We start from the raw sequence: 21,989 nt of genomic DNA, 5'->3' as shown, positions 1-21,989 counted from the left end.
GCGCGGGGAAGAGGCGCGTGCCCATTGTGGCCGGCGACAACGCGACTGTCCCCGGCGAGCGGCGGGAGCGGCGCTGCCCCCGCGGCCACGCGCGCGCGTGGACGAGCCGGCGGGTTTTCAGCGCCGCTCTCGGCCGGGCGGCACCAGCCGAGCCTTAGTGGGGGACCAGCTGCCCCGCCGAGCTCTGCCCGCCCAGGGGCTACGGACCAGCCGTCAAACACGGCGGGCACCGCTGCCGCCGCCCGCCGCGGTGCGCCCCGGTGTGCCTGTGCCATGAATATTCATCGAATGCCGCCCCCCGCTTCCCACAGGTCCCCCTCTCCCCGCCGGCTCCCCGTTCTCCCCGCACCGAAGCACGCTACACCTCCCCTCGACCCTTTTTTTTCTTGCCCCTCCCGACCCGCGCCGCCGTGCCGCCTCTCCCCCACGCACACGCGTGCCTTTCAAACCTCACTCCCGCAGGGAGCTTTGCCCGCGCCTCAGCTGGGCGTGGCGGCTCACGCGGGGGTAGCGGGCGGGGGGGGCGGACACACACACACTCCCCCTGGACGCGACGCGCCCACCCTCCCGCCGCGCCGGGTGGGCGCCAAGCGGAGGGATGCAGTGCGGGAAGGGGGATGCAGTGCGGGAAGGGGGATGCAATGCCATGCGGGGGGGGGGGGATGCGGGAGCCCCCACCGCCCTGCCTGCGCCTTTGTCTGTGCCCGGCGCATGCGCGGAGCGGCGGCAGGGCTGGGGCCGGCGGCGGAACAAAGGCGCCGCACCGCGCCGCGACCCCCCGGGCGCCCCACACCGCCCCTGCCCCGCGCCAGCCCCGCGGGGGAGATGGTCGGGGTGACCCGGCGGCACCCCGCACCCTTCACGCCCGGCTGCGCCCGGCTTAGCTTTGGCATCTCATTCTGTGCCCCCCCTCCCCTCCCGCCTCCTCGCCCGTACTGCCTCCCCCCCACCCTTCACCTCGCCGAGACAAAATTCAGGATTTTTTAAGGGGAAAAGGCCGCTGGTGCTGCCCGCCCACCTCCCGCCCGCAGCGGGTTGCGGTCTGCGCCCGGCGAGCGGCTGCGGGTGCTTCCAGAGCTCCCCCACCCCGGGCTCCAACACACACCCCCGCTCCTCGGAGCGGTCCTGGGTGGCGGGGCGGGCGCAGGAGATGGGGAGCAAGGGGTCCCCCTGCAGCAGCGCGGGTGTCCCAGGTTCGCCCGTGGGTCCCTTTGGTCCAAGAGGCGAAGTGGGTGCAGCGTACGTGCCGCAGTCGGGTGCCCTTTGGAGCAGCCACGCCGCAGGGACGTGCTCTCTGCCGGGTTCCGTCTGGGGGGGGACACGCGTGCTCTGCGTGCCCGAGCGGCCTCCTCGAGCATCTCCCTCTGCCGAGGGGAAGCAGTCTTTCAGCAGGAAGATTTGTGTGTGTGTGTGTCTGTGTGTGTGTTAGTGCGACATCTTGAAATCTCTTTTGTTCGAATTGTTGCATCTCGCTGCTGGCATCGGTGCTGGTTCCTCCTCCGCCCCTTTTCCTTCCCAGCTCTTGTCCAAAATTAGGATATATATTTCTCTTTAGGGGGAGCATGCGTAAGCCTGTTAGAAATGGATAGTTTTGTAAGCTGATGACAGTTTCTGAACGGAGACAGCTGGTGTGTTTATCAAGCTGAAGTTAAAGCTAACAAAAGATTATTGCCACTGGGCTCCTAAACAAGGGATGGCAGTGGACTTTATTGCTTCCCCTCGAGGGTGATGAACATTCACTGGAAAACATACACCCCAAGGCCCCTCGGCATGGCGATCACTTGGGTATTTCCAGTGTTTCCAATTAAGGTCTCTTCTGAAGAAGCCATCAGAGCCCTAAAATCCGTCGAAATGTCCCCTCTCTGCTTGCCAGATGCTTGCCAAGCACCACCTAGACTGGTGGCCAGGCTTCAAACTCCGAGGGTTTTTTCCCTGTGTAGCTGTTCCCCATTAAGCATGGGACCAGGGAGAATGGGGTGGGAGGGCCGTACTGAGGGAAGATGCGGCATCTGCTGCTACTGCTGCCTCCAGGGGAGAAACCTTATCCCACACAATCCTTTTGTATTCAGGGTGTTTCAGAGAATTTTGGGCAGACTCTCCAACTTTTAGGGGTGAGTGAAAAGGAACAAGCAAGGACATGGCCAAAGGTTTTTGTGCTTGCTATCTATTCATTGTCTCGCACAACTTCATAAGAGGCAGAAGCTTTGTTTTGTGATCTTCCTAGTACTGGATTGTATGCAGTGAGTATTTTCTTTTTGTCTGGCTGTTTTAGTTTCACCAGATAGCACCAACTCTGGTCTGTGGACAGAATAAACCCAAAATGTTGGGAAATTCATGGCGGCTCTGTCTATTCTTGTATGCTTCATGAATCAAATAGCTGATTGTGTAATACAAGGAAACTGTATATAGCTACCAAAAAGCAATTGTGCAGCAGTTTTTTCTTTTGATATGAACCTCTGAGTATATCATATCCAGTTAAAGTAAAATCAACATTGAAAGGTAAAACTGGTAAAATCACTGTTCAAATTGTTGCTTGAAGCAATGATCAGGTGAAATTTATGTTTCTCCCCTCCTTCCATGCTTCTTTGCATTTGAAATGTATGACCTACTGAAGCAACCTGGTGATAAATGATTGATTTATTTCAGAAAGTGGGATACCTTTGGAGCATACTCTTTCCCTGAGATTAAGTATGAAACCTCCATAATTTAGAAACCATCTCTAGAACTGTCTCTAGTTCTTGAATAGTTGTGTGTTTTGATCTTTCAACATTAAGTCTCTGGAATAAACTGTGTTTTCCAAATGAAGCTTCTTCTGTTTGTGCTGTGTTCCACTGGTAGCTTTGCCCCATTCAGTGAACCGTGAAGTCCTTCAGCAGAGCCTCCTGTGTACACGACAGCTTCTGTCAGAACAATGCCAAGTTCTTCCCTTGGGCAGGCATCCACCCATGGCCTGATGGGATGCATCAAGGGACAGAAGCTGGTTTCAGGGCAGAAACAGGCCTTCCCATGAAATCTTGGGAGAGTTCTGTGAGGCTTTATTTTCAGATATTCAGCTATCATTGAGCTACTAGTTATTTAGAAGCCTGCCATGGAAAGTTGATTTTGCACTAATTTAAAAAAAAAAAAAAAAGAATTTCAGAATATTTCTTTCTTCCTCCCCCTTCCATCTGCATGAAGAGAATTCTGCAGTTGTATGAACACATTTATGCACAAATCCCAGGTCTTGATTTAGGTGGGTAGGTATAAATGTAATGTCCGTGGGTGCACTGTAAGTGTAATGTTTAAATCTGAATTCTTCAAGTAAGAAAACTAGATGCTCTTCAAATACAATGAAGAGTATAATAATCAACCAATATTCAATACCTTACCTTCGTTCATACAAGGGCAGTAAAGGCATGCCATTTTGAAGTACCCTACAGATGTATGGAAACAGATTAAGAAGTAAAGAAAGATACTTAGGAGTGACTTGGGTTTCTGCTTCTGTGTCAATCAGGAATGACAAGAATGAGGTAACAACTAGAGAAATCAAAGAAATTCCTGAAAGCATTAGAGGCTTGAAAATAGAAACCATATGCAGCATAATTGACGTTTCATGCATTAGTAGAAAATGCTTTCAAGATTAAAAAAATGCACTTTTGATTAAAAAAATCCACTTTGTGCACAGTGGAAAAGACTTTAAAGTCTTTTTTACAACATCTTGTATCTTACAGCTCTTTTCCTTAAAGGTGTGATGCCACCTAAGCTTCTTACTTCAAGATAGAGAAATGTGGTTAGTATAAAAATGTAGCTGTTGGTTATTTGATATGAAAATTCATAAGTTTAAAATAGAAACAGATTGATAGCAATATGATTCTTCAAACATGAAAAATTCCAGACTTGCCAGAATCTGAAGATAAAATCCTTTGACTTTCTTCAGCACACCAGTAAATGTAAAGAGATACTGATTTGTAACACATGTGGAATGGTCAGGTTTTGCCTGGGAGCAAGATGTGTAGTAATTCCCTCTTAAGTACAGTTAATGGAATTTAACTCTGAGGAAACAGTTTTATTAATAAAAACCTTCTGTCTTGGGATATAAGTCAAAGACTGATCTCTTTTGATGTGTTTGGTATTGTCTTCTGCAGAATAAAAAATAAGTAGGCTTTATAGTCGCCTAACTTGTTTGGTATAGACTGCCAAGTACCCTACCGGTGCTGTAGTGTTGGGAAAGCCACATGCTTTTTAGTCACATGTTGCATAGTTTAGATTTTAACCTAGTAAGTAGTGCCACATATGATTATGATCTGCTGATCCAGGGATTTTATTTTTTAACCTTTAGGAATCTGGATGTCTTTTCAAAAGATTTTACTTTACATACACTGCCCTAGCAGTTGTTCAGAGCAGCGTGAGTTGGTGCTTAATGTAAACCATAGGACTGATGGCAGGAGCTTCATTTTGATTAGAGACTTACTGTCCTTAGAAATGATACAACGCTGAATGTGTAATAAGACTGGGTCTTAGCTACCTACCTTTTGCTACTTATGAGTATGTTAATGGAAGATGTCATGATGGTGATTGTAGTCTACTGATGCACTGGCGTGAAGAGGATGTGACTACAATATTGAAGCGTAACCTTTTACTCCAGGCAAAAGCCTAGTAACTATAATGACAAACTTTCCCAAGGATTAATTTTAATGGCAGAAATCTATGCCATCATGACTGTACGTCACAAACAGAAGCCAATTCTGTACAAGCAGTAATATCAGGAGGCTGCTGGCTATCTCCTGTTTCACTAGTCTTTAAATACTCAATGGGATGTAAAGGATAAGGATAGAGCAGAAGGATAGAACCAGGTTATAATTGATGAACTTATTTTCTACTATTACTGTTTTCCTTATGTGATTGGTTGGTGAAGGAGGGACTCATATTCAAAATTACATCTTGACCTTATTAACTATTTTTGGATGAAGTAAAAAAATTTGGTCACATAGCAGGATGCTGTAGATGTGCATCTGCTAGACAAATTTAAGGTGATTGTTGAACTATGGAGAAGAAATGAAGCAAAGTTAGACAAAATAAAGAATGGATCAACAATTCTAGAAATGATGCAAGTCTCTCATCTGACTACTTTAGAAAAATGCGTGCAAAAGAAGCTCAAATCAGGATGTAGAAAACTGTGAAAACCCAATTACAAACACGTAATCAACACGGGAGAGTAATACCATGAGAAACACTTTGGTACTTCTATTTGTCTGAGATAGACCAGAGACTGAGAATTGCCACATCAGTTTCTTGTAATCATCTTCCCTCAAGGCAGAGAAGCATGTCATTAGGGAAGAAAGAAAACAAAAACAAAAACAGGCTAGAGGTGGTATAAAACTAGGAGTCTGGAAAAGGATAGGGAGAAACCAGTCACCACTAAATGAGATGTTCAGATTATATCGATATTTCCCATTCATATGCAAAGTTTCCTGTATGCAAAGTTGCTGTATTTTGGCCAGTGCTGGTAAGTGCATGACTGAATTCTGCTGCTAATTATGCTGAGCTGGTGGGAGGAGGCAAATTCAGTGAAATCTGAGGTGCTAAAAACAGCTCTTCTGGACTTCTTGCTGTCACCAGAAAAAGTGAGGCAAATGGGGAAGATGTGCTGGCTGCTCTAACCAACAGGTTTCCAAGCCAGATATATTGAGGTTGTGGGGTTTATTTTCCTTCAGCAGCCTTGCTCAACCCAGTGTGTAAACTCTGCACCAGTGAATGTACACTCTGTGCTGGCAATAGCTGGTGTCACTGAAGAGAGGGTGAAAGATGGTGGTTGTCTGTTGCTTTCCTTCTCAGATCTACAGGCCCTGTGAAGCAAGGGAGACAGCAACTCTCCAGAGCATAAAACTCAAATTCTGGCTAGATTTTCCAGGCTCTTCCATCCCTCACTTTGAGATGTAGGAGAGGGTTGGTTTGTCACTTTTTTTCACTTGAAGCTTTCACTACAGGCGTATGAGGCCTCTGTAGGATACCTGAGTGCTCAGGATAGTCCCCAAGCCCATTATTCTAATGCCTAGATTAGCAGACCAAAGCAAATGTAGAAATATGGAAAATCTTTCCTTGTTTGCAGTCCACACATTCTCTACATAGCTCCAGCAGTCAGAGCTAAGAGCTTCCTGATAGCTCTAGAAAGCTGCATGTAGGATGTGAGAGTTCAAGGAGAGTGACAAGTTGTCCTTGACATTTTTTTGGTGAAGGATCTGGTATTACTTGCGGGAAAAAAATTTGGTAAGACAGACTTATCCATTCTTTGTTCCTGTATTCTCATTTTCCGCCCTCAGGGATCTCCACCTTGGAGAAAACTATCCTGAAGTGAAGAGGTATCAGCAGAAACATTTTAAGCCTCTTGCAGCCATCTGATGTTCCACCAATATTTTGCATCTTAACGATTTTTTCAGTGCTAGTTTCCCTAGGTGATATTTAGAGGAGCATTTAGCTTTCCACATAGTGGCCCATGCTTTACATCCAGTTGCTGTGAAATGATGACATTACCTTAATGAATAATACTTTTAGAGCCATGCTAAGTAAGAGCTGTCATGTGCACTGAAATATGATAGTTCACTGGAGTGCACTGTTTTCCTGTGCGTGTAATAGTGTGTAAAAGCTTCAACAGAGCTCAAAAAAACCCTAATGATACAGTATTTTTTTTATAAGCATTAGAATAATTATTAGGTCACTGAAAGTTCAGCTGTCATCCTCTGCTGTGGATGAGTCAGTGACTGACAGATTCATGAAGAAATTATTGATGCTGCTAGCAAAAGGAACGTGGCACTCCTTATGGTGTCTAATCCCTGACTGAACAATACGCTGTATTGACAATCCACTACCTCTCGATGTATTGAAAGCGGCCTTCAGTGCTGAGGTACCTTCTGTTACCAAGGGTTCAAATTATACTGCAAATCACCTAGAGGTGTTTTTGCAAACATCTCTTGGAACAACACTGTCACCAAGGCATTATGGAGAAGAGCAAACATAGTAGTCAACAAATGACAAACATAATGGATCTGCCTTGCTTGAAGCAGGGTAAATACTGTGTCTTTAAATACCTGCCATCTCTGTTCTGACTTGAAGTTGATATATGGAGGATGGTGTTGAGGGAAACAAGCTGGCTTTGCATGCTCTCCCGCAACCACTGACCCTGTGAGGAAAGAGACTGAATATCCAAGTGCCTCACCATCTGAAACACAGAGATGACAGGGAGTGAAGAAGTTCTGCACTGACAGATTTGTGGTTCAGAAAAAAAGTCTGTCCAGGAGTTTGCTGTGAAACAATAACAGTAAATTTACAGACTGAGAATAGAAATATTTATCTCAGCAGCTTCTATTTTCTTTCTACTTAAAAACCAAGTTCTTTGACAGATTTTCTCCTGGTTAAAGAAGCCATTTTATATGCTTCTTGTTAGAAACTATATTCTAACCTGTTTGGATATACCATATTTTCTCTGTCCATATTTGTTAACGTGTCACAGTAAAAAAAGGTTTGGTGTCTTCAAGCTGATATTTACTAATTTTTCATCTAGCTTTGACTCTGTATCCTTCCTTACCATATTCCTCTAGATAATTTATCTGTATTTCAATTAAATTATCATTGTGGTTATATTGTCATTTCCCTTGCTTACCCTTTCTAGAAGTCCACATTTTCAGCTGTGAACTAACTCAACCTATTTCAGAGAACACCTTGATAATCAGTGACAGTAACATGCAATATGTGCTTTAGCAGATGTGCAGAACATGATACAATCTAAGCTTAAGTGTGTGCTGTCATTCATGACTGGAGGCATGAGAACAGAACCACTTATTGTAAAACTTTAATTTTAAACTCTATAACTAATGCTACTAGACCCCAACTGTTTGCATGCACATGGCTCCCAAATTTAGATGTTCAGTAGTAAGATCATATCAACATGAGAACTTGGTCTTAAACAAAGTTTCATGCAAATCCTGCAACAACATGGAAAACTTGGAGCTTTGCCAGCTGAAAGCGTTCAATACTTTTAAACTTCTTATTGCTTGAAGAAATATTAATGTGATTTCTTCTGTTGACTGAAAGGGAAGAGAATTCTTTCCTTCTTACATCTTTTAAGAAAAAGTGACTCTTGACTGAATTAAAAAGAAAAAGCCAACAAACCCAAACCTGTCTGTGATAGCTTGCATTTTCAAGAAGAATTAGATTTTTATTCCTGTAGAAAATCAAATAAAGTGCTGCAAGATCATAATTAAACTACATTAGTGAGTTGGAAAACCTTCCAGAACAGAGTTTTAGGGGAAACGTTTGGTGTTATAATAGACAAAGCTTGTCTGTCAAGCTGTGGCTGTGCTGGGCTGCATATTGCATAAAGGCCAGTAGCTGTCACAGTCATACTGGCCTGAGTTTCTTTCATAGAGAAACCCTTCTTTGGATCCACTTCTAATTGCTTGAGATTTTAATTGTGTCTAAATAAAGCATAAAATCTATAAATGATGGAGACAACAACATGATTGCTGTGCACATTCAGTATGAGTACCATCAAGATGAGGGCCTTGTTCAGGCCAAGTGAGTTCATGATGGCACATATATAATGCCTTTTTTTTCTGAAGTACAAATTTGTAGCTACAGAGTGAAGACACAAAATAGCCTTTGGTCGCTGTGGAGGGTCCCCAAGTAGGGGGCCAGGGAACTGAAGGGGACTGATTTAGATCATCTTCTGCACATTGTGTTCCCAAAGAAGATCAAAAAACTCAAAGGATATTATTTTCATTAGAATTACTGCTAGTCATCTTAGTTAATTAACTCCTTACATAGAGAAAACTTACAGTGTTGATGGAACCAAAATAATAGATAGATATAAGGTTTATTCACAGCCTGATCTCTGCCCATGAACCCTTTCAAGTTTTGAATACTAATGCTTGTTTTGAGTATGCTGAGGTTTTGTGCATTAAAACGAAATGCTACAGTCCTCCCTGGTCCTGAACTTCCTTTCCAACACCTTTGGAGTTTGACTGCAGGTCTGCTACCTTCTTCTCAGCATTTTACAGGGTTTTTTTCTGAGCTACAGATATCTGGCTTGAATCTCTTGCCTGTCTCACCATGCTGTCTCTGAAAACCTCACCTTTGAGCAGACACAGGTATTCCACCAGGGAAGGAACTCCTCTGGTCCTCTTAAAAGAATCAAATACAATGAGACTGTCTGTGGGATCCTTCTGGGCAGTCTTGCAAAGGCAGTAGCTTTGGTGGGACTGCATCCACACTCTGAAGAGCCAGTCATGGGCTGCTGCACTAATAATGTTTGTTGACTCCTTGCTCTGGAAAGGAGACCAAACAGCTAACTTAATTATTACAAATGCCCTGATTTATCTTAATTAATCTAGCCATAAGATCCTGGTTCCCTGATCTAATTAGCTAGGGAGATAGTTAAATATAACTTCAAGTATCTAGGCGCATTTAGCTATTTGTGGTTAAATCTGCTCACGGTTCCTGAGAGACTATATACTACAAAGTTACAGAGTCACATTCGGGAATACTTTACAGCTCCCCTTCATCTGAAGTAAAAAATACAGAGAGTTCATCTTAATTAACATGGTGGAATATTTTTTTATGTACCTCACAACTTACAATCCCATTAAAGCCTTTCATGGAAACAAGGAGTCATTTTTCTGTGTTCTGTCACTAAGGACTAGCAAGAAACTGTGTTGTACACAAGAAATGGGATTTCCACTGTTCAGGTAGATAAACATAACTTCAGACTGTATGAGGAAAATATTTACCCTTTGTTCTGTAACAGATAAAAGATAGAAACTTGAGTTAAAATAATTTGAATAATTTATAATGAATAAAACATAGTAAAAATTCCTTGTCTTTGCAATCATTTCTAATTAAGACAATATGTGGTAGTCATAGGGAATATGTGATCAGAATTACCGTAAAGAAGATTTTGTTGATAAGAAAGAGAAAACAAGGATAACAGAGGTCCATTCCCTAGTTGTGTTAAATGTTTAGAACCAGAGTAGAATAAATTGCCTTTTATATGTCCTAAAATGGGCATCTAAGAACTTCCTTTCATATACCATGCATTGAACATTTAAAGACATTACTTGCATGGGTCATACACCACATAAAAGAGAGATACTGTTCAAGTGGGTGCACATGTAAACAATAAGAGTGATCAAACAAAACTTATGAAGGGGAAAAATGTACACATTGGTTTTGTGCAGTGTAAAGAAGAGAATGATTATTTTTAGAATAGGTAAGAAGTAACCACTGAGAGATCACTTAAATGTAACTCGTTCTGCTGTGGGGCAAGAAGAGGAAATATCTAGGCTTCTCTTGAGGTGTCTTCCAGCCCTGTGGTTTGTGTGATCAGGAACATGGGGAACCTTTGGATGGAGGTAGTTAGTTCTTCATTGCAGAGAAGTAAGTTCAGTTGAAACAAAATACTTCCCAAGTGTACTAATTTATTGGCAATGTGTCTGAGCTCTGTTAAAATAGAGATTCAAAGATAAATCTTCTGCTAAGGTCTTTGAAGACATGGTATATGCTAGAAAGAAATAGACAAATAAGGCTTTTCTAGAGTTGGCAAGAGGATATTTGATTTATTGATGCTGAACAGAATAACTTGTTAAACGGAAATTTCTCATAGGACTTCTGACATCAGTCCTGAAATGGTCTGTAAATCTGAGGGTATATTTCAAATTGGGGCTGATGTGCAAGAAGGGGAGTAAAGCTTACAAAAATGATTGAGGCTTTCTGGTTCCAAAGTTTTATTTCAAGACAGTGGTAAGGAGTCATGTGTGTATGTTTGAAAATTTTACTCTGAAAGTCCGGGATGAAATGCTGTGACTGCAACTGAGGTCAGTTTTGTACTTCTGATTGATGTGACACTAGGACATCTTTTGTTGCTTAATCTATAGGTAGCAGGAACATTTGCTGGGTTGTTCCACAGATGAGTGGAGAATCTGAGTAACAAAGGCTATACACATCTTTTCAACACATGGTTGCTGAAACTTACTGACATAATAACAATAACTTTGAAAGTGATATAAATTAGACTTATTTTTAAAGAAATCCTTGGTGGTTTAATAAATGGTTTTGAATAGACTTAATGTTTTATCTGAACAATATCTTTGTGCATTCCATCCATGGTAGGCAGGTGGGCATCTGCCTTTGAAGTTCCTGATTCAGTACCAGGGGCTATCCACGCTGTGGCTACTTTGGACTGTGTGATTGAAATGAATCAATCTTTTTCTACCTGAGAGCAACCTGAGATGTATTTAGTTTCTATATGTGCTTACTGGAAATAGTATCGTGCTTTCAAGAAGCACTTGCAGATTTTGTACATGTGTTTCTGTTTAATGTACCAGATTCTTGGCTAGTTGCCCATATCTTGTGTTGTTAGAGACGAGGGAATGCTCACCTTCATTTAACTGCTAATTGTTAGGTTATTCAGCAACGTATGGATATCAAGCCATGCACAGCAGTGTGTTGGCATTTTTCAAAGTGAACCTTTCAATGAATGAGGCATATTTAGGAGGAGAAGTAGAGTGGTGGGCTTGATTCCATTTTTATTCATGTTGTTGATCAGTGACTATCTGCTTTGAATCTAATGGAGTTGCACTAATAAAGTCAGAGCTGTCAGCCACTAGAATTTCACTTAAATTTGGATGGTTGGGTGGGCAGCACTAATTGGGATTGATGCTCATACATACATACATACACACACACATATATATATATATATATATATATATATATACACACACACATATATACATACTTACATGTATTTAAAACACTAGTTGTGTTTGCAATCATAATACAAAAGCATTTACCAAAACATTAAATTCCAGTGTTATTCATCTGTTTGCTTTTCTTTCTGTCTTTCTCTTGGGTTCCTTTGAGAAACCAGAGGTAGAATAAATTGGATAGTATCCATGTTGAAGGTAAGTTTTCTACTGCCTGAAGAGAAAGAAATATCTTTTTAATTTGTAGACGGTAAGTGTGTGCAGCAGTGCAGTTTTCACGTTGAGAAGATAGGTCATAAAAATGTGCCTTAGGTTAGGATTATTTTGATCAGAGGCAAAATCCCTGGCATTAGATCTTATTAATATTAATAAGATCCTATAAACAGGCAGAAAGAACTGAAGAATGGAATGGGTTTTTTTCCAGTTCGTGGGCCTCTACATGAGAAACAGCAGAAATAGAAATTACAGCAGTGAGGAAAGGGATTGTGCCCTAGATATACTAGGTTATGCAAGCACATACTACTATGCAGTAGCAAATACTAGGGTAGGTAGGGAGTGTGTAATACTGCATACACAGGCAGTGCCCTCTTCTCTGCAGTAGATCTCTGCGTGGGAGCTGTAGAATGAGGGTGGTGGGTTAGGGTGGTTGTGGGGATTTCACTGTTTGTCCTGGGTTTGAGGCAACATCCTGCATCAGAGCTGCCTTCAGCTATGCTTTGGTGGTTAATCTGGTTTTGGTAAGAACTGTTCACAAGTAATCCAAACAGGCGTGTTTCATCAGCTGCCTTATGGAGCTCTGCAGTGCAAGCAACAGGTAAACAAGATGAAGTGCTAAAAATGACCACATTGGAACATCATTCACAGATTGATATACCCTAGAAAGTAGTTTTCATCTCTAAGTATTATGTGCCTGCTGATATTTAAACTCAGAGCTGGTCTGCTTTGTCATATAGAAATACCTGACAGGTATAAACCATATACGGCTGGCGTAATTAGTCAGCTTACACAGAAACCTACTAAACAGACAGACCAAGGGAAATAAACATGAACTTTAAAATCAACACTCAAGTTCATATTTCAGGATTACAGCATGCTTTTGAGACTGCTATTTACAAAATCCTCTCCTATGTTGAGAGAGTTGGGGTTATTTGAGCCAGAGAAAAGGCTCCAGGGAGAACTCAGAGCAGCCTTCCTGTACCTGAAGAGGCCTACAGGAAAGCAGGAGAGGGGCTTTTTACAAGTGCATGTATGAATGACATAAACTGAAAAAAAGTAGATTTAGAGTACCTATTAGGAAAAAGTTCATTACTGTGAGGGTTTCGAGACACTGGAGGAGGTTTCCTGGACAAATTGTGGATGTCCCATCCCTGGAAGTGTTCAAGGCCAGGTTGGATGGGACTTTGAACAACCTGGTCCAGCGGAAGGTATCCCTGCCCATGACAAGAGGTTTGGAACTAGATGATCTTTAAGGTCTCTTCCAATTCAAACCATTCTATGATGGTAAAAACATCTCTGTTTTCTTCTTTAAGGTAACTAGCCACTTAATAAAGACTGCAATTTATAAGAGTTTTTAGGTTTAAGACCTAAGCATCCAATATTATACAAAGTCTATGGACTAATGAGTGTTAATGAAAGAAAGACATGTATAACATGGATGGTCAGGATTCAGATCTTTGCTCCTGCTGATTCCAGCTAGGGTATTAGTCTTGTCTCCTATAAAACAAATAAGTACCATATTCAGCAGAATTTTGTTTTGGTTGGGTCAAACTCTACTGATGGAGCTGGCTACCCCATGCTGTATAAACTACCAACTGGCAAGACAATGTCTGCACTCCAAGCCCTCACCAAGGTGTTGAAAGGTGTGATTCAGGTCTGAACTGGGGAGGGAAGAATTAAAAAATGCTCTTTTATAGCAAGGTGGTTCTCTTTAAGCGAAAGGTGTCTAATTTTTTGCCTGTCTGACTGTGACAGCTTATGTAAAAATGCCATAAATACTAGTCTTCAGGGAGACAGTACAGGTTTTTACCATGTAGTTCTAGTATAAATCCAATGTCTTTATTTGGATTCATAAATGAAATGTGTACTCCTTCTGCCATTTTGCAGTATTTTATTTGTAGGAGTTTCCGGGAAGATGTTCAAGTCCCCAGCTGCCAATTAAGTGCCTGGCAAGAGTCTTAACCACAGAGCAGGTCCCACTACTTTACATTAGAGGCAAATTGCATGGTGTGAAAATTTAAAATTTATGTTGCAGAGTGGGGGATTTCTTCCTTATTTATAACACCATCTATGGTGTTAGATACTTCCACTTCAAGGGTTCAGGTGTGACAGCTGAACTGAATCAGCAGCTCTGTAGGGTGGGCTCGCTGCCTGCTCTCCCCTGTTTACCTCATTGTTTTCTGGCTGGGCTCCTTTTCTCCCGGCTCAGTGAGCTGAATCGCCTCACCCAGGGCTCAGCTAACAGCCAGACCAGCTGCAAGGGAAGAGGAGCCGGCAGTAGGCCCACTTGAAACAGCAAGCTATTTAGTTTGGCTGAGCCATATCACCTAAATACATCTTTATTTCAAGATTTTAAAGATTTTTAATGATTTTTAATTCCTCTGTGCATGTTTTTCATCTAAACTGACATTTTTAAGATGATCTGTCTTATGACTAGAACATGGAAACATCACATTATGAAATTGAAAAAATAATTGCACAAATTTTTGCAGATTAAACTCAATTGTGAAATCTTCCGACAAAAAGCTTTTATTTTAAAATATAGTAAGTGAATTACTTCAAACCCAAGGGGCTAAATACGTCCAAAGACCACTGTATGTCTAGCAAGGGAGTTCCAGTGTGGGAAATCAGAACAGCATTAACTCAGGCTGTGATCTTTGATGACCATCTACATCTCTTACATCCACATCTATTTTGTGTAAATGAAGACTGACACAAATTTTAGGCTTCCTTTTTTTCTTCTTTTTTTGGTCTTATAAAGTTCAGTCTCTGAATGGACCATTCAGTTAAGTGTTGGACTTGATTTTTGTGGGTCCCTTCCAATTCAGAATATCCTGAGAAATTTCTATAATGGAGCAGATCACAGCTGCTGTATATGAATATGAATTTCCTGTTTCCCGTTAAAGCAAGCAATAACCCCTATGGGTTATCATATAATCCTTTTGTTTACATCTGAGTGAAGATTGATGTATAAAACTGAGGTGTGAGTAAACTGGTATGGTGAGCAGAGGGATGCCTCTGACCTCTGACACTTCTGTGTCTTGGCTGGGAGCCAGACCTTTCAAGCACTGCAAAAGAGTTGCAGAAGGCTGACTAAATTCTTATTTTACGTTGCCTTTTGATTCAAATCATAAAAATAGTGAGTAGGTTGTTAATATAAAGCTATTATGTTGTACTGGAAGCTTGGGTTCATACTTTCAAGTGTTTCTTAATGTTCATTTAATTCTGGCTGGAGGGAGTTGGGGGAATTTCCATCAGTTTTAATCAAGGGGCCTACATTTTAATTCCTAATATGTATTTATGATCTCTTCAAAGAACTTTTTTTTTTTTCATTAATATGAGAGTCACTCATAGTTTGCTTCAAAGGATAAAGGGTATTTTAGCTTGAGTGTTTCACCTGTAGTTCTTGATTCCCACTACAAAACAGATTGTTGAGACTAAAAGTTGCACTCCTTGATAGAATTAGATCTGTAAAGCAGCAATTGAAACATGTTGCACAAACCAAATTGCTACACCGATGCTGGTTTAAGAAATCCTTTGTATTGTAAACAGGAACTCAGCACTTTTTCTGAAATGTCTTACCCTGTGGATAGCTGCTCAGCATAATTTATGATTTCTCACTTAGCATACTTATGAAATGGCTATAAAACTGAGCTTCATTTTGTACAGGGCTTTTGTGTTTATGTCTGCTGTGTCAGCCATTTGGCTGGAGAAAAATGATACCACTACCTCAAGGGAGAGTAAATTAGCACTGTTAGCCAAAAATGAGACAGTTTGTCAGGACAGTAAGGTAAGTGAGCTTTTCTTATGTAAAGCTTGTTTTATGAGGTGAGTGCAGCAATCATATTGTCTTTTCATACAGTAACTCATTGGATACTTCCTACCTACTGAAACTCCCGGAGAAGTCTTTTCTACCATGTCCTGAGGCAGTGCAGTAAAAAGAAAGGCCTATTGATGGGATTTTTGAGAAACCAACTGCAAGTAAATGTATTTTCTGATTTTATCTGGAAGTGGAGAATAGTTGGACTGGTCCTAATCCATCAAATCTACAGCTTTCTTCTTGTTTATAGTGCAGTCTTAAAAGTGGGAATCTGTTGACTGCATTTGTTAGCTTGGAGGTGCAGAAGTTAGCCATTTCCACGGCAGCACCATAGCCACATTCATGAGGAAGCTCTGTAGAGCTAATTTTATCCTTCTGAGAATTTTAACCACCTCCTGCAGAATTTCACATGTATTTTGCCCTACTGCTTCCACTAGCATGGACACCAGTATGTTCTACTACTCTGTGCTCCACGTTTCTACCTTCCAACTAAATGTTTCAGTACTAGTTTCAGTATTATTTTGCCTGGAGTAAGTATCCTTGTTCCATTCTTTTCAATTGGATTAAATGGAATAAAAATAACATTTTAAAAGTCAGTTGTAAATATACCAGTTTTATCTTTCATTTTAAGCTTTTTTTTGCACATGCAGCTTTTCAGAAATGCTTGTAAAATCTAACAGTCCCTCTAAACTTCTACCTTAAAAAGCTGAATAATTATAGAATGGCAACATGAGAGATGACAGTAATGATGGTGATTCTTCTGCTTTACATTTGCGCACTACTACAAATGAACGGCACTCTAGAGAATGCATCCATCCTACAAATGTTAGTGGGTCCAGTATCACTCCTTCAGCACTGATACTCAGTAGAAATGCAGTTTATAGCAAACCAGCATTCCTTCTGTTAAAGGGAAAAGGACACTGACCCCTGTTATCTACTGGTTTTGCTTCTGTAAAGCAAACTCACAGTGAATGAAGGAATGAAGGTTGTAAAAAATGTGATGCAACTTATATTCAGATATCAAGTATATGGTTAGCATATCATCCCTGATAGAAGTGCTAAAAACCATCAAGGAGAACAGGCTGAAAAAATAACTTTGTGATTTGGAGTGAAGTTGTGATCTCATAAAGCTCTCTGTCTTGACCACCACTGGGTGATGCCATGTGCCTTCTTGGTGGTGAAGCTTCCCAGTATGGGGTTGTGAGGAGCTGTGCCTGAGAGCTGGCCCACCGGTCCTGCTGGGCAAGCTGCACGACTGTGCTGCTGGATCAAAAACTTTTTCCTTCTCCTTCTGCCTGTCAATTTTATGGCACCTCTACACTGCTGGTGCTGCTGGGAAGGTTCTGTGATGCACGAGTAGTTTTGAGTTAGCTCAAGGCACACGCTAGAGCTGCATACAGCACAGAGCTCAGCAGTCTGCAGAAACTGTGCAGGCAACACTGTGAATGCACAAAAAGTTAGCCCACATTGTGCTTTGGGGTAACCACATGACTACCTGCACGTGGTGGAGTTGGTGTTAAAGCCAGGCAGCATGCATCTGTGCTGCTGGTGGTCTTGTACAAACCTGTGCCTGATGAGTTGGAGCACTCCAGCTTCTCACCTGCATTAGCATGTCTGATTGAAAGTCTATTTGTTGAAAAGACTCCAGTGATTATAAAAGCTGCTGCCTCTGAGGGGAAAAAAGGTGACTCCTTGAGAAGAACTTCTTGAGACAAGGAAGAAACTATATTAATTTTGAGCTGAAACTCAAGTGCTAATAATACCTAATCACTGCAGAAATCTAATCTGAATATTAACAGCCCCCTCTACTCTTTTGCAAGGACAAACATTTCTTTCTGAATCTCAACAAAGCAAGCTTCTAATGTGGGTCAAATGGAAATCCTGTTTATTAAAAAGCTACTAAAGACAACTAGATTTTTAATTTCAATGGAAGATGCTTCTCTGTGACCCTTAAAGGCATGCCAGTGGACTCCTCCAGCACATGCCTCAGTAAACAACAAATGAATCACTGAGGTGCTCTAACAAGGATTGATGTGTCCACCCAATTAGAGGGATATAAAGAGCGCTCCCTTGAAATTCTGGGTTCATTTGGGTTGCTCTGCTATTTCCGCAGTCTAGCACTGAAGCATTGCTTCAGGGGTATTGTTGGCCTCAGCAACTGGCTTGTGTGCGTTGTCCTAGCTAACAAGTACAATTTTTGTACAAATATTTCTCCTATGAAGTACTCAAGCAGTGAAATAAAAAAAAGTAATGCAGAATGTCAAAGACAAATCAGTCACTAGTGCCTGTTTCAGCTAAGAGCAAGATCTCCAAATTTAGCACTGCTACAAGCATGATTGATAAGACTTGTTAAACACCTGTTTTCAGGACTTGCAATTTCTCAATCTTACATGAGCTTAATTTTCTCATGCCTAAAATATGTGCAGTTTTGGGAGGTGAGAATGTGCAATGCGTGTTGTATGGTATGAGTAATGCAACTGGTCCAATGGAGCAATGCATGGAAAATTCATAATATATTTTGAGGTTGTTTCCTCTTTCTCTTGGAACAATGTTTCTATATTATATTTTGACTGTGCAAGTAACTTGCTCTGCTTCAGAAATAATTTCCTCACATCATCTTAAAAGAAAATTAAAATTAGACCATTTTTCACTCTACAGAATATTTCTATTCCCAGACAAATAGCTCCATTGTTTGCACAGAACAACACATAAAGTAAACTAGACAAGGACATCATGCAAATCAAGAATAAAGCTGAGATCAGAGTATGTTTTGGTTTTCAATCAGTTGCTGCCTCAACAATCATGGAGCACTTCAAGACCACACAGGATATCTTGCAGGTACTATTTAAGGGTTCCCTCTGACAAAGCGTGGTGGCAGTTTACAATTCTCCCACCATGCTTGCAGGAGAAGTGTATCCAATCTCAATGGCGTCCTGGCCTGTATCAGGAGCAGTGGGGCCAGCAGAAGCAGGGGAGTGATTCTTCCCCTGTACTCAGAGCTGGTGAGGCCACACCTGGAGGGCTGTGTCCAGTTCTGGGCCCCTCAGTTCAGGAAGGATATTGAGGTGCTGGAGCAGGTCCAGAGAAGAGCAATGAGGCTGGTGAAGGGACTTGAGCACAAGTCCTATGAGGAGAGGCCGAGGGAGCTGGGGTTGTTCAGCCTGGAGAAGAGGAGGCTCAGGGGAGACCTCATCACTCTCTACAACTCCCTGAGAGGAGGTTGTAGCCAGGTGGGGGTTGGTCTCTTCTCCCAGGCAGCTATCAGTAAGACAAGAGGGCATGGTCTCAAGCTCTGCCATGGGAGGTTTAGGTTAGATGCTAGGAAGAAGTTTTTTACAGAGAGTGTAATCAGGCATTGGAATGGGCTGCCCAGGGAGTTGGTGGATTCACTGTCCCTGGAGGTACTTAAGAGGAGATTGGATGTGGCACTTAGTGCCATAGTCTAGTAACTGTGGCGGTAGTGGGTCAAGGGTTGGACTTGACGATCTCAGGTCCTTTCCAACCCATCTGATTCTATGATTCTATACTATTATGTCCTAAGGTAGTTAGATATTGGCACCTGAAATTTCATTTCCTAGACCACAAAGGAAACCCAGACTTTTTTGTCTGATTGCCTAGGCTAAGAAATAAATCATTAAAAACATATCATTAAGATATTCAACTAACTGTTATAGCGGATGCTTTAATTCCTCCCTTTTCGCTGCTTACTTTTATCCCTTCAGTGTGACCTGGGCCTTAGTAGCTTAGCTGTGGTTAGCAGTTATTTGAATTCAGTTACAGTTATTGCCTGGGTTAGGTGGTGTTTTGAAGCCTTAGTTCACCATCTGTGCAGGTCCTTACACCAAAGGCCCAGCAGTGCTCTGAAACACATAATTATTACATAAAATAAGATTTTGCTCTGTTTCGTAGGTTTAAAAAAAATTGAAAATGTTGTGAAAACCTAGTAGCTTAAGAAGCAAACTTAAATGCCTAAATGAAAAGCCTTGACATCTACCACTGGGGGAGAAAGCCAAGCTCCTCAGTGTTCCTAATTATCCACTGAAAATAATTAGCTGACTGTCCTTGGACAAATATTTATCATAACTCAGATATGACAGTAATGAAAATGATCTGAGGATTTCTTTGAAGCAAAGATGAGAAATGCGAACTAGAAACAGGTTTTATAAGGTATTGCCTTTCCTCTTTGTACGTCCAAAATCTTAAATATCAGGTGTTCAGTGAAGCTGAGCATGATATTTCAAAAAGTTGTAGATAATGAAAATTGGTTTAAGCCAAGTTTACTGGAGCTAGTACCTTCAAATTCAGGTTTGTGCTGTCTTTTAAGTCAGGAACCTTCCTAGTCTTTTGCCGGTTCCTGGGTTTTCATACGCAACAAGACTTTATTTTATTAATAGATTGACTGTGTAAGGGATTATTTGATCTATTATTTCCACTATTTATGTAATCAAGCCACTGACCCACTGTGGAAATTCAGTAGCAGGCAGTTGTGATACAGAGTGTATGTGCCTTATGTCACTGGCCTTCATGTCCATAAACTTAAAAGCTGCTGCTTGGCCATTCCTCTGCTTGCCAAATCTGCCTGTTTGCCAAGTCCTTGAGGACATAAAAGAATTGACATGTTTTCTTATAATTGAGGCTTTTCTTTTTTGAGTGTATGTGTCAGGCTTTCCCATTATAGTGGAAAAAAATTAAAAAAGCAGCGCAGTGAAAATATTCTGGAATTACTTCAAAAAATATTCCACTACAGTAGTGAGTGAGACCTCTATATTTAAAGTAACCTTAATAGAGTTAAATACTAGAGTGAGTGGAAAAACAGATGAACCCTGTGCTTGTACTTAATCCATTGCTGTCTGCCAATATGTGTGTTTTTTGCAATACTGGAGATTGTTTCACCTCTGTTCCTCTTGGGCAACTGCTTCAGGGCTGGACTAACATAATGGACAATTCTTCATTAGCTCAGATAATGGGAAAAAAAAAACACAGATGGGAAAGGCTTGGTAGAGAGAAGTTCGATTGTACAAAACTCTTTGGTTTTGCTTCCTGTTCAGTGCCAGACCCAATCTAGCTGTTTCAAAACCTCCTAAATCTTGTCAGCTCTTTGTGAGGCAGCATGCAGGCAGAGGCATTTATTCTTGATTTCTATGAGGTTTGAAACACGGACCAAAATTTTTTTGTATGAATCAGAGATTGCCTTGCTACCTTGAATGGTCTCCTTCTTTTTTTATCTTTCCCCCTGAGCCCCTCTAGCTTCCAAAGTCCAAACCAAAACAAGGTAGCAAAGATTGTTCTCATCTGGAGGCCCTCAACCCAGCACATCAACTCTTCTAGTCCCTAACAGGGTGATTTTCCCTGGTCTGGGACTTCTGTGTTTCTGCTCTGGGGATGTTGCCCTTGCAGTTTGACACAATTGTTCTATTCTTTGTCACAGAAACGACCTCTTTCAAATATGTTGATTTATTGTTTTGAGCCCTCTCTAGTTAATGATTGGCATAAGCATCTCTGCCATTAGGATACCACTCCCTCATCCTTCTCCCAAATGCTTCATGTCTTTGGATCTCAGGATTTTTCTTGCAGTCAGTTCCCATCCTAGTTCTGCTTCTTGTGCTTTCACATGCTACAAGGTGATCCCAGACCACTGCTTGACCATAAGCTCCCCTTTACACTCATCTCTTCTCCTTCGTCTCCTCTCCCTGTGTTCACTCCTGCCTGGACGCAGATTAGGTGAGAGACTGCCTGGTGCTGCCAAGGCTCACGGGAAATATACTTCCAATAGACACTGCAGAGCTTGCCAAAACCTTGCGCCAGGGCACAGGATAGTTTGTTCTGGCAGGCTGTATGCTCACCAGCTTGCCAGCTGGCAGTGATTCTTTTGTGTACTTGTAGTCTCTCAATACTGGCCCTTCCATACTTTGGGTTTATTTTAAATTCTCACTTACATATCTTAAATTTTATCACATCAGCTTTTCCATTGTGGCCTATAGGAATGGATGGAGCCTGGGAAGTGTGCACTAAGTGCACACACAAGCTCAACACATCCTTGAGCAAGGAGCTCCTTTTGTTCCTTGACCATCAGCCATTTCAGTTGCACTGAGCTGAAATTCTCTCTTTGGTTAAGGAATTTTCTGAGATAGATTACACTCCCACAACCTCCTCTAACAGGTGGGTGTGTTGCAAATGAGTACCTCAAAGCAGAAGTCTTTCTTTCTGGATTGCCTCCT

At 41.7% G+C, this 21,989-nt stretch overlaps 1 protein-coding gene across 1 annotated transcript in view; it reads left to right on the top strand.

Moving 5' to 3' along the window:
* Window positions 1-21,989, top strand: part of BASP1 (brain abundant membrane attached signal protein 1) — a 52,548-nt gene that overhangs the window by 724 nt on the left and 29,835 nt on the right. The gene's annotated exons all lie outside the window — the stretch shown is intronic.

This window comes from Empidonax traillii, unplaced genomic scaffold, assembly GCF_003031625.1.
Source record: "Empidonax traillii isolate 1590-97213 ecotype Southwest subspecies unplaced genomic scaffold, ASM303162v1 scaffold390:size799922, whole genome shotgun sequence".
Classification (NCBI taxonomy): domain Eukaryota; kingdom Metazoa; phylum Chordata; class Aves; order Passeriformes; family Tyrannidae; genus Empidonax; species Empidonax traillii.
The sequence above is the reverse complement of the archived record's forward strand: the minus strand, read 5'-3'. Positions and strand labels throughout refer to the sequence as shown.